The sequence below is a fragment of the Bison bison genome, unplaced genomic scaffold, assembly GCF_000754665.1.
Source record: "Bison bison bison isolate TAMUID 2011002044 unplaced genomic scaffold, Bison_UMD1.0 scf7180017864492, whole genome shotgun sequence".
NCBI classification, from domain to species: domain Eukaryota; kingdom Metazoa; phylum Chordata; class Mammalia; order Artiodactyla; family Bovidae; genus Bison; species Bison bison.
The window spans coordinates 6204914-6216944 of NW_011495051.1; the positions used below are offsets into that span (position 1 = coordinate 6204914).

Sequence of the window (12031 nt, forward strand, 5' to 3'; positions counted from 1 at the left end):
GCTTCCTCCCCACCCCTCACTCCCCACCCTCCACCCCAGCCCCTATCTGCTCTGGCCTCTGGTCCCTGCCACACCAGGAAGGGCAGGGAGGTGGGCAGTGTGCTGAGGACGCTGGATGGGTCACCGGGTGGGGAACGAGCCGGTTCACCCGTGGGACAGCGGACAGGAGGTGATGGGGCTTTTGACAGGAGGAGGGGTGAGTTGGGGCTGGGGTGTCCCCTCCAGCTCCTTATTGCCACCCCCACACCCCACTGTGCTCAGGCCCTCAACTACGGGCCCCTGGAGTCTGACAGGTCCTCCTTGGGTGAGGGCAGGAGTGGGTGCCCATCTCACACACTGAGGAGAGGACCCAGCTTGGGTGGCCTAATGGTGGGGGGATGGGGACACGGTGGGCTCTGCCAAGATATGGTAATCCTGGGCTGGTGTCTTACTGCAGTGGACCCTCGAGAGAGAGGTTGGCTGCTGGTTCACTAGGTCAGCAGAACTTTGACACCTACTGGGTGCTGGAGATGAGGGAGGGGTGGCAGGGCTCGCGTTTGCTGACTGCTTGTGGCTCAGCTGGTAAAGAATCCACCTGCAATGTGGGAGACCTGGGTTTGATCGCTGGGTTGGGAAGATCCCTCGGAGAAGGGAAAGGTTACCCACTCCAGTATTCTGGCCTGGAGAATTCTATGGACTGTATAGTCCATGGGGTAGCAAAGAGCTGGACATGGCTGAGTGACTCTCACTTTCACTTAACCAGACCCTGTGCTGGAACAGGCCTAGTGACTGCGCTTCTGCAGGAAAGGACCAGGGGTTGTGGGGGGAGAGGGCTGTGGGGACCTGGGTAAAGAAAGCCCCAGTGCATCAGCACAACGGCTTGGAGAAGTGGAGGAGGGGGAGGCAAACATGTGTTCAGGGGGACTTCCTTGGGGGTGAGCCCAGGAAAACCCCTACTCCTGGGAGGAAGCAGGGGCTCGTCTGGGGAGATGACCAGCCTCCCCATCCCCGCCCCACTGGCCAGCCTCTGAGGCTGAGCTCCTGAGGCCCAGCTCCCCATCTTCCCACTGGAGTTCCAGGTCTGCTCTATCCACCAGAAAATGGGGAGCCCAGACCCCAGAATTCCCATGCCCTGTGGAAGACTGGGCAGTGTCGGTGTGTGATGAGGGCCACCCGAGCTCCCGCCCACACCCAGGGTGGGTATGGCAGAATCACATGCTCCCCAGGCTGAACTGTCCTCCCCAAAATCCGTATGTTGAAGCCTTTACCTAAATCTTTGGCTTTAGGACCTTTAAAGAGGAATTGGAGTTAAAAATGAGTCTAACCCAGTTTGACTGGTGTCCTTTTATGGTGGGGAAATCAGGGACACTGAGGGAAGGCCACATTAAGGATGCGGGGAGAAGATGGCCATCTGCAAGCTAAGGAGAGAGGCCTCAGAGTGAAGCCGACTTTGACCCTGGACTTCCTGCCTGCAGGACTGAGGAAGTGAGTGTCTGTTGCTTAAGTCCTGGCCTGTGCTTTGTTGTGGCAGCCCTAGTGAACTCATACTCGCAGGGCGCCCTTAAGGGAGGCAGCAGCCCATCGCCGGGTGCCTGGGGATGGGGTTGGAGCAAGGTGAGCATGGGCCCTGTTTCTTTCCTCTCCCGTGTGAGCCTGAAGCCATCACTTCGGTATTTATTTAGTTTTATTTATTTGGCCACACCAGGCCTTAGTTTCAGCATGCGGGATCTCCGATCTTTGTTGCAGCATGAGAACTCGGTCGTGGCATGTGGGAATCTAGTTCCCTAACTAAGGATTGAACCTGGGCCCCTGCATCGTAAGCACAGAGTCTTAGCCACTGGACACCAGAGAAGTGCCAATATTTTTTAATTTTATTTTTTAATTAAAAAATTTTTTTTGGCATGTGGGATCCAAGTTCCTGGACCAAAGATCAAACCTGTGTACCCTGCATAGCAAGCACAAAGTCTTAACCACTGGACCGCCAGGGAAGTCCCTGAAGCCCTCACTTTAACCATACCACTGAGGATGCCTACTCCTCTCCATGCTCAAGCATCTTAAGCCGCTGCACCCTGGCTGGAAGAGTAGAAGTAACACCCCAAAGATGCCACAGTGAAGCCACAACCCCCCACCCCAGCTGGGTACTCCTTCCCCAGAGTGGTCGATGCAAATCATCTCCCCAGCCCCTCCCTTCTCCCCAGCTCCCACCCTGCTCTCATCTGCATTCTGCTCAGTCCATCTAACAGGACCCAACTCAGAGACTTATGATGAGGATTAAACTGCCTCCACACAAGGCTTGGCCACGCTCAGGAGGCGTTCTTACTCCATGTGGTCACAGGCCTCCTGTCCATTTCTAGAGCAGTTCCCAAGCCAGCTGCCAACACTGGGCATTCAGATCACTGCCAACCTTTTACTCTTTAAAGGCTGTAAGAACAGCCCTTCCACTGGGGGCTCAGGACACTTGTCGGTGGTTTAACCACAGGGTCAGACCATGAAACTCGAAAGATGCTAAGCAAGTAGCTTCCGAAGGTTTTGTAATTTTCTGGTAACCCCAGCTACCACCCTGAGGAGCCAGTGTCCGGGTCTTGGCAGCACTGGAATGGTTTCACCTTAACCAGTTCTCACCCAAGGGCCATTCTGAGGTTTGTCGACTCTTTCTTCCCTGGTGAACTGTTGCTGATCTTTGCTCCTTGAGTTCTTATCGATTTGCATGAGCTTTTAATAGCTGATAACACACCTGGCTTGTTCCCCTGGTACAACTCACTCTTAACCTTGCATGATCAGAGGTTAGCCCATGTGGAAGGCTCCCAGAGATGCTGCTGGCAGTGCTTTTGAATTTTTCATCTGGGGAACTGAATGGTTTGAGGGTTTCCTGCTATATGGAATGTGGGAGTTACACGGTGGGGCAGAGGCCCATAATAGGCCCACCCTTGGGACCCTTGCCCCTGCACAGTGGGGCAGGTGGGAGGCACCTTGGCAAACCCAAGGGGCCCTAGCTGCTTCCCATGGGATGCTGGACGAGAAGCAGGGCTGGAGAATGGTCACAGCCAACGGAGCACCTGCCAATGACTGACAGGCATGAAGTCTCCATCTCATTTACAAAGCAAAGATTGAGGAAAATGGTCTGGCTATTTCTCATAAAGTTACCTTGTCAGCCAGCCACTTTAGTCCTAGATATCTACCTAAGAGAAATAACATACATCCCATCAGACACTTGTCTATAAATGTTCACAGCAGCATGATTCACTAAAGCCACAAGGCTTTAGTGAAGAAACAGCCCCCAAAATGTCCGTCGATGGGTGAACGGATCAACACGTGGTCCAGCCACATACCATGGAATATTATTCAGCCCTGAAAATGAATGAGGTACTAAATCATGCTACAACAGAAACAAGCTTTGAAGACATGATGTTCAGACACAAAAGGCCACATATTGTATGAGTCTATTCATATAAAGTGATCAGAACAGGCAAATTCATGGAGTCAGAAAGTGGACTAGTGGCTGCCAGGGGCTCGGGGAGGGACTGTAAAAGGTCATGAATGAATGATGTTAGTTGTGTCGCTCAGTTGTGTCCAACTCTTTACAACCCTACGGCCTGGAGCCCACCCGCCAGACTCTCTGTCCATGGGATTCTCCAGGCAAGAATACTGGAGTGGGCTGCCATTTCCTACTCCAGGGGATGTTCCTGACCCAGAGACCAAACACTACAGGTATACTTTACCGTCTGAGCCACCAGGGAACCCCAAAGGGCATGGGGGTTCCTTTAAAAAAATTATTTATTTATTTGGCTGCACCAGATCTTAGTTGTGGCATGTAGGATCTTTAGTTGCAGCATGTGGAAATCTGGTTACCTGACCAGGGCTCAAACCCCAGGCCCACTGCATTGGGAGTTTGGCGTCTTAGCCACTGGACCTCCAGGGAAGTCCTGGGGTTCCTTTCTGGAGTGATGAAAATGTGCTGGAATGAGGTGGCGGTGAGGTTTGTGCAACTTTGTGGATACACTGGAAACTACTGAATTTCTGTGTAATTTTTTTTTAAGAAGTACTGCAAAAAGCCCAACACATACATGTAAAACATAGAGACAGGTCAAGGAGAACACATATGGCATGAAAAATAACAGCTGGATTTAAAGGAAAATAGAAATCTTAAACATGAAAAAAAATGACACAGTGGCTACTTCCCGGTCACTGGCAGGAATGAGGTGGGTGAAGTGACAGGAAAAGTGAAAGTGATCACTGTCAATAGTGACCCTCGGAACTGGAGTCACAGGGCCTGTTCTAACCTTTGATACAGTGGGAGATAAAATGCCACTACTGCTCTTGCTGGAAGAATGCCCAGTGGAAGGGGCATGGTCAGATCTAGAAAGGGAATTCTGGGAACCAGCACTCGCCAAGCTCACTCAGGTCACTGACCCATGTGATCTTGCGCCGTGGTGTGTGGGGAGCTTGCCTTTCGGACGAGCAGGGGACCCCTCCCTTCCTGTTCTCCCAGGCATTGAGCATAGAATCTCCTTTGTGGGCCTGTGCCAGGGTGGTTGTCCTGGGCCTCAGCTGCCCTGCTCAATGTGTGTCCTCGAGGTGGCAGTGCCCCTCATCTTTTACAAATAAACAGAGGCTTGGGAGATTATCACACGGCAGTTCCTGGGTGTAAGCTCTGTGCCTGCTCCAGGTCAGGTTCTCTGGGTCAGAAATGCATACGAGCAGGAAGCACGGGGGACCCACGCCCAGAAGGAACCCCTGGCTACCCATTCCTCCAACTCTGGAGTAATCAGGGCCATGAACTCCAATGGGGTTGCCCACTGAAAACAAACTCAACCGTCCAAAAAGAAGTCGATACAGCTTCCTGGTTTTTTCCATCACTCACCGACTCAGCACTAGTAATGAAATCAGACTGAAGTTTGGCCCCCAAAGAGCTCCAGTGCTGGAAAATTCTTTCTTCCAGAAGCCAGGCTGCTCGACTTCCATCCTCAGGATGGATGATCCGCTTCGATGCCTCAGCTCTCTTTGGGGGCTGACTGGTAAATGGCTCCCCTGACAATAAAACCTATTACTCTTCTGTTTTGTCTGAGCTATGAGACAAGTGGGATCTTAGTTCCACAACCGGGGATCAAACCTGTGCCCACTGCACTGGAAGCACAGAATCTCAACCACTGGACCACCAGGTAGGTCCCTAAACTCACTTCTATGTCCCCAAAATAGCCCCCACCCACACTGTGAGCCCTGAAAGTGGTCCAGGTGTCATGGCTTCCCCACTGCTGTGCCTAATAACTGGGCTACCGCCTTGCCCACACCTGACTGTCTCCAAGTCCTGATCCCACTTCTAAGACACTTGGAATCCTCCTCTCCACATCCTGTCATACACCTGCTTGGTCAGCTCTCCCTGGGGCTGTCTTCAGAGTCCCCACCCCCTCTTTTGAAGTGTGCATTCCACGCCTGGCTCTGGGGCCCTTCCTTCTAACAAATCAGCAAAGAATCACATTAAGTGTCTCATTTAAAATGCTCTTTGGCTGGGGACTTCTCCAGCGGTCCAGTGGTTAAAACCCTACACTTCCACTGCAGGAGGCACAGGTTTGATCCCTGCTCTGGGAGCTAAGATCCCACATGCTTTGTGGCCAGAAAACCAAATCATAAAATAGAAGCAATACTGTAACAAATTTAATAAAGACTTTAAAAAAGCTGGTCCACATCAAAACTACATATATTTTAAAAAAACAATAAAAAATTCTGTCTGAAAGATTCTTTCAGCTGCCCATTGCCTACGGCAGGAGTACTGGGGCCCTGTGACTGCTGTATTGAGTTACTACAACCTTGGTGGCTTAAAGCGAGGCACATTTATTATTCGACAGTCCTGGCAGTCACAAGTCTGAATTCAGTCTTATTGGGCTTAGATCAAGGTGCTGGCAGGGCTGCAGTCCTGGAAGTTGGAGGAGATAATCCACTTTCTGGCCACTAGAGGCCGTCCGCATTCCGTGGCTCGTGGCCACCTCCTCCAACCTCAAAGACATCAATGGCATCACTGTCCTCTCTTTGTACTTTCACATCTCCTTCTCTGCCCCTCCTGCCTCCCTCTGATAAGAATCTGTGATGATGTTGGTCTCATACAGATAATCCACGACTGCCTGCCCATCTCCAGATCCTCAACTTAATCCCATCTGCAGAGTCCCTTCTGCTAGGTAAGGGGACATCTTCACAGGTTCCCAGAGACCGCTGTTATTCTGCCCATCACAGCAAGACAAGCCTACTTTTTCTGAAAAGGGCCCCGCAATAAATCTTTTAGGCTTTGTGGGCCATCTGGTCTCTGTTGCTAAGACTGCACAATTTTCAGAGCTCAATGCAAGATAAAAATATGGGACTCCTTCATTAACAAGATTAAGAATTTCAGACCAGTGACGGCAGAAGTACAGGCCCCCCGCCATCTGAGCAAGTCTGCATCTGCTCCTGCAACCTGAAAGCGGCCGTGGGCCACACACAGATGACGGGAGTGGGCATGGGACCAGTAAACGTGATGGACGCTCAAGGTGCACTTTCCCATGTCACAAAATGCTATTCTTTTGGGGTTTTTTCCCAATCATTTAGAAATGTAAACGCTGTAAATGTAAATGCTCCCATGCTTCCAATGCAGGGGACACGGGTTCCCTGACTGGAGAACTAAGATCCCATGTGCCCTGTGGTGCAGTCAAAAAATTAAATAAGATAAATAAAATAAAAATGTAAACATCATTTGTAGCTCACAGGCTGTGTAAAAAAAAAGGTGTGGGTGGAATCAGGCTGCAGTCAGCTGGCTTCTCGTCCGCAGGATGAAATCCCAACTTCTCTGCCGCAGGATGAAATCCCAACTTCTCTGCCTGACTCTCTAGAGTCCTTGACAGCCAGAGACAGACACCCTGCCAGTCCCGTCTTATCGTCTTCTTTGCTTGAGACACCTACTGCTCCGTGAACCCTCCTCACAGGCAAAGCTGCACCTGTGCTCTGGCTGGTCCATGTGTGAAAACCCCATCTCCCCCTCCTGTGGCTGGCAGACCCTGGCTCCTGCTGCCCTCCAGCCCAGTGCTGCCCTCATGAAAGGTGGTGCTCTGGACCTGGCCCTTGTCACACTGCCTGGGTTTGGTGTCTGCATGTCCTCTTCTTTCTTGCAGCAGCAAGGTCCTTGCGAGCAGGAACCCAAACGGAGTCATCCTGATCACATGGACCCTGAAAGCATGTGCTTCGAGGCACAATAAGAACAATCAGGAATTTTAGTGGCTGGAGTGTAATCTAACCCTGACCCTTAAGAACCAAAACTATGCTTCTTACTAAAAAACAAAACAAAGAATTTCTATCTCAAGATCAGATCAGGGTAATAAAGATCTCTGAGATCAGGCAGGCTGGACTCAAATCCCTGTCCTTACTAGACATGTGTACCTGGACAAGTCACCTCCCTTGCTCTTAGGACAGGGTCTCAACTTGCCATGGCCAATCAAGCCCCGTGTGTCATGCCCCTTTCAATCCCATGAGTCACTGGCCTTTCCTAAGTGTGCCACGCTCCTATGGGCCTCAGGGCCTTTGTGCTTGCTGTTCCTGCTGCCTGAACTGTCCTGCTCCCCTTTGCCTGTGACTCACCCTAATGACTGTGCAGGCCCCCCCTGGCTGCCCCTGGGCGAAGTCAGGTCTGCCTGTTACACACTTTGCTGGCACTCTGGACCTCTGCAGGTTGAAATTATTTGTGTCATTTCTTCTTACAATTAATAAGCACTTGCTACCAAGTTCTACTTCAGAGATTCTGAAAGTGGGTGATTTCATTTCATTCTCACAGTGCCCTCATAAAGCACCCCCACTTCATGGAATAGGAGGCTGAAGTTCAGAGAAATTAAACAACTTGCCCAAAGGTTGCACGGCGATGGAGTGTCAGAGCTCCCCTCCTAAGCCTGTCCTCGCAGGTTGACTCTGAGCTCTGTGAGGGCGGATGCATGTCGGGTCGTTGTTGTACATATCCCCAGGGCTGAGCGCCTAGACCGGCTGAATTACAGGCGACTGCAAAGCACTGATGACCTAAAAGAAACAGCACTGCAGTAGCAACAAGCACTCCTAGAGTTCAGATCTTGGTTTCTAATACCATGTTCTAATCCGAGGAACCAGACTCGGAGAAATGGCTGCTTCTAAGGCTGGGATCAGGAAATACACATGAGAAGAACCTACAGAATCTTGCAGTGCTAGAAGGTAAGGAAGTCCTACAGAAAAAACAAACAAGCAAAAAAAAAAAAAACAAAAAACTCACCAAACAAAACACATTGATAGGAGTGTGTCAAAAACCAAAGGAGGGCTTCCCTGGTGATCCAGTGGTAAATAATCTGGCTGCCAATGCAGGAGACATGGGTTGGATCCCTGGTTTGGGAAGATCCCATATGCCAAGGAGCAGCTAAGCCTCTAGAGCCACAACTATTAAGCCCTAAGTACTGAAGCCCGCACACCCTAGAGCCTGTGCTCCAGGACAAGAGAAGTCACTGCAATGAGAAGTCTGTGCGCTGTAACTAGAGAAAAGCCCGCAATGAAGACCCAATATAGCCAAAAATAAATAAATTAAAAACAAAACAAAGGAGCCAACTGAAAGGGCTCCCAGTGGCCAATGCTGGAGCAATTTGAGCAAAATAAAGTAGTATTGGCTTATAATCCAGAGTATAAATAAATATTCAGGAAGCTATACTGATCTAATTAAATGACTGGATAAACTAATAAATGGGGGGAGAAGAGGTAAGCCTTTCATGCAGAAGGATTCCAAGTAATTTATGTAGATATCCATCTTTAAGGAAGGGAACACACATGTCCACTCTCTATGTGGGCTGCATATAGTGACTTCCTTCCAAAGGAAAAAGGGAAAAATGACTTTACAGTGGAAAAACCTAACAAATACTAAGTTAGCCAGGTGATGAAGGCCAATATCAACACACATAAATAAAGTTGATAGTACATATCCTTTTTTAAAAAAAGAATTCTCTTACTTTCTTTTATTTTGGCCTCACTGCTCCGCCTGTGGGATCTTAGTTTCCTGACCAGGGATCAAACCCATGCCCCCTGAATTGGGGGCACAGTGTCTTAACCACTGGACCACGAGGGAAGTCCCCAGTTGTATGCATCCTTGACATGGTAAGATGAAAATGGCCTTTACTAACTCTTTGGTCTTCCTCCCTCAAACCCATCATCCCAGGGTTACCACAAGAAATATACCAGACAAATGCCAATAGAGGAGCATCCTACCAAATATTTGACCAGGTCTCTCAGAACAATTAAGATGATCCAAATCAAGGAAAGTTGGAGAACATGCCAAAGCTTTTTGGAGACTAAAGAGACAGGACAACTAAGAGAATGGATCTTAAAAGTTCTCATCACAAGAGAAAAAAAGAAATCTAAGTGTGGTGATGGATGTTAATCTTTAACCACCTTATTGTGGTGGTCATTATGTAATATACACATGCATCAAATCATTATGTTGTATACTCCAAAACTAATGCAATGTCATGTCAATTATCTCTTTTTAGAGAGAGAAAACAACTCAGTGTAACGTGGTATCCTAGATGAGATTCTGGATGACAAAAAGGACATTAGGTAAAAACAAAGGAAATCAAAACATGAAGAAGGGTTGACAAGAATGTATCGGTCCTGGTTTGTTCAGTGTAACAAACGTGTCCTGCTAATGAAAGACGGTAGGGTCCGGGAAAGTGGGTGTGGGTGAAATGGTAACTCTGCTTTCTGTGCAATATTTCCGTGAATCTAAAATTCTTCTAAAAAGTCAAGTCCACGAATGACAGCAATGATAAACCATAGGTGAACAATCACAATACTCCACTATTCATCATGGTGACAATGACTGTAGCTCTCTTCTTACACTGCTGTTGTGAGCACTCCGTAGAACCGACATAAAGCATTCAGCATGAGGTACAGCTTAATTCAGAGCACTGCACTTGTCACCATTCAACGAAATCTATGCCATCCACTATGGAAGCCATGAGCTCTACATGACAAAATTTAAATTAAGTAAAAATTAACTTAATGGAGTTCTTGTGGCAAGAAACTGGAGTGGTTTGCCATTCCCTCCTCCAATGGACCACGTTTTGTCAGAAATTTCCATGATGACCCATCCATCTTCGGGGGCCCTGCACAGCATAGCTCAAAGCTTTATTGCGTTAACACAAGCCCCTTGACCACAACAAAGCTATGATCCATGAAGCTCCAATACTTTAGGAAAGAGCTGATTTCACTGGAAAAGACTCTGATGCTAGGAAAGATTAAAGGCAAAAGAAGAAGGGGGTGGCAGAGGATGAGACGGTTAGATAACATCACTGACTCAATGGATACGAGTTTGAGCAAACTCCAGGAGATAGTGATGGACACGGGAGACTGGTGTACTGCAGTCATGGGGGTGGCAAAGAGTCGGACATGACTTAGCAACTGAACAACAAAAATTAAGTTCATTAAATGCTCGGTTCTTTAGTGCTACCAGCTACATGTCAAGTGCCCAAGAGCCACATAGAGCTCGTGGCTATTAAATTTGGCAGTGTTGATTAAAAAGAAATGCCCATGAGCACAGAATGTTCTATTGGACAACACTGCATAAAACAATGGAGAAGGCAATGGCACCCCACTCCTGTACTTTTGCCTGGAAAATCCCATGGACAGAGGAGCCTGGTAGGCTGCAGTCCATGGGGTCGCTAGGAGTTGGACATGACTGAGCGACTTCATTTTCACTTTTCACTTTCATGCATTGGAGAAGGCAATGGCACCCCACTCCAGTATTCTTGTCTGGAGAATCCCAGGGACAGGGAAGCCTGGTGGACTGCCGTCTCTGCAGTCGAACAGAGTCGGACACGACTGAAGCGACTTAGCAGTAGCACAAAACAATAAACAGCACGATTGTTTGTTCAGTATTCTTGACTCCTTCGGGTCCTTCTGCAAATCTTACCTTCTCAACCTTCCCAACAGCCCTCTTTCAAACTGCAACCCCCACCCCCACCCCCACATACCCCATGCCCAATTTACTTTTTGGTCTTACCACTTGCTGTGGAATCCACTTAATTTCTTTCCTGACTCCGTATCTAGCACTGCATGGTTCAATGCTGTAGCCGTTGGTAATCACGGCTCCTGAGCCCTTGAAACACAGCCAGTCCAACTTCAGATGTGCTGTGAGTGTAAAAGACATACAAAATTTCAAAGGCATGTAGAGAAAAGAAAAGGAAAAAAAAAGAATGTAAGAATATCTCATACATTTTTACATTAGTTACAGGCCGAAACAGCATTTTGGAGATAAATTGGGTTAAAGAAGACACGTTATTAAAATTAACATCATCTGTTTCTTTCTTTCTTTTTTTTTTAACATGGCTACTAGAAATTTTAAATTATGCATGTGGCTAACATTTGTGGTTGCCTTACATTTCTCATAGGCTTCCCTAGTGGCTCAGATGGTAAAGAATCTGCGTGCAGTGCAGGAGACACAGGCTTGATCCCCTAAAGAAAGAAATGGTAACCCACTCCAGGATTATTGCCTGGAGAATCCCCATGGGCAGAGACTGGAGGGTTACAGCCCATGAGGTCGCAGAGTCAGACACGACTGAGCGACTAACACTACATTTCTCATGGACAGCATCAGTCTAGAATGTCAGCCAAATAGAGGCGGGTATTTTCGCCTGTTCGCTGCCGATACAGTGATCGGCACATAGTAGGCGGTCAATTAAATTTTAATGAACGGACGTTAGGCTGAGCCTCTGGGCACCCGTTAGCTCTAATAATCAACACAGATGGAACACTGACCATGTCCCTAGGTCCGCCTCTTCACTACAGCAGATAAGGAAACTGAGTCCGGGCGAGGTGACGTAACCCCAACCCAACTGCACGCAGTGTGGAAACGTCGAGGCCGGGATTCGAACCCCGGTTGCCACCGCAGCCCAGGCGCGCTGACCGTTCCTACCTTGCGGATTGGTGACGGCGGCCGAGGAGGCGGCGGGATAAACAGGCGCGAGACACACACCATGCCCAGGACAAAGGGAGCGACTCTTCGGCCGCCGCCTCCCGTCGGCCTCCGTGGGCC

At 48.8% G+C, this 12031-nt stretch overlaps 1 long non-coding RNA gene across 3 annotated transcripts in view; it reads right to left on the reverse strand.

Moving 5' to 3' along the window:
* Positions 1 to 12031, reverse strand: part of LOC104979759 — a 22919-nt gene extending 10888 nt beyond the window's left edge. Inside the window, exons 1-3 of one of the 3 annotated variants that reach the window (XR_824196.1) lie at positions 11912 to 12025; positions 11000 to 11127; positions 5662 to 8004 (exon numbers count right to left, since the gene is read on the reverse strand). This is a non-coding gene — a long non-coding RNA (uncharacterized LOC104979759). Of the gene's footprint in view, positions 1 to 5661; positions 8005 to 10999; positions 11128 to 11911 lie in introns of those variants that run through there. The other 2 variants (XR_824195.1, XR_824197.1) reach the window with 2 other exon arrangements.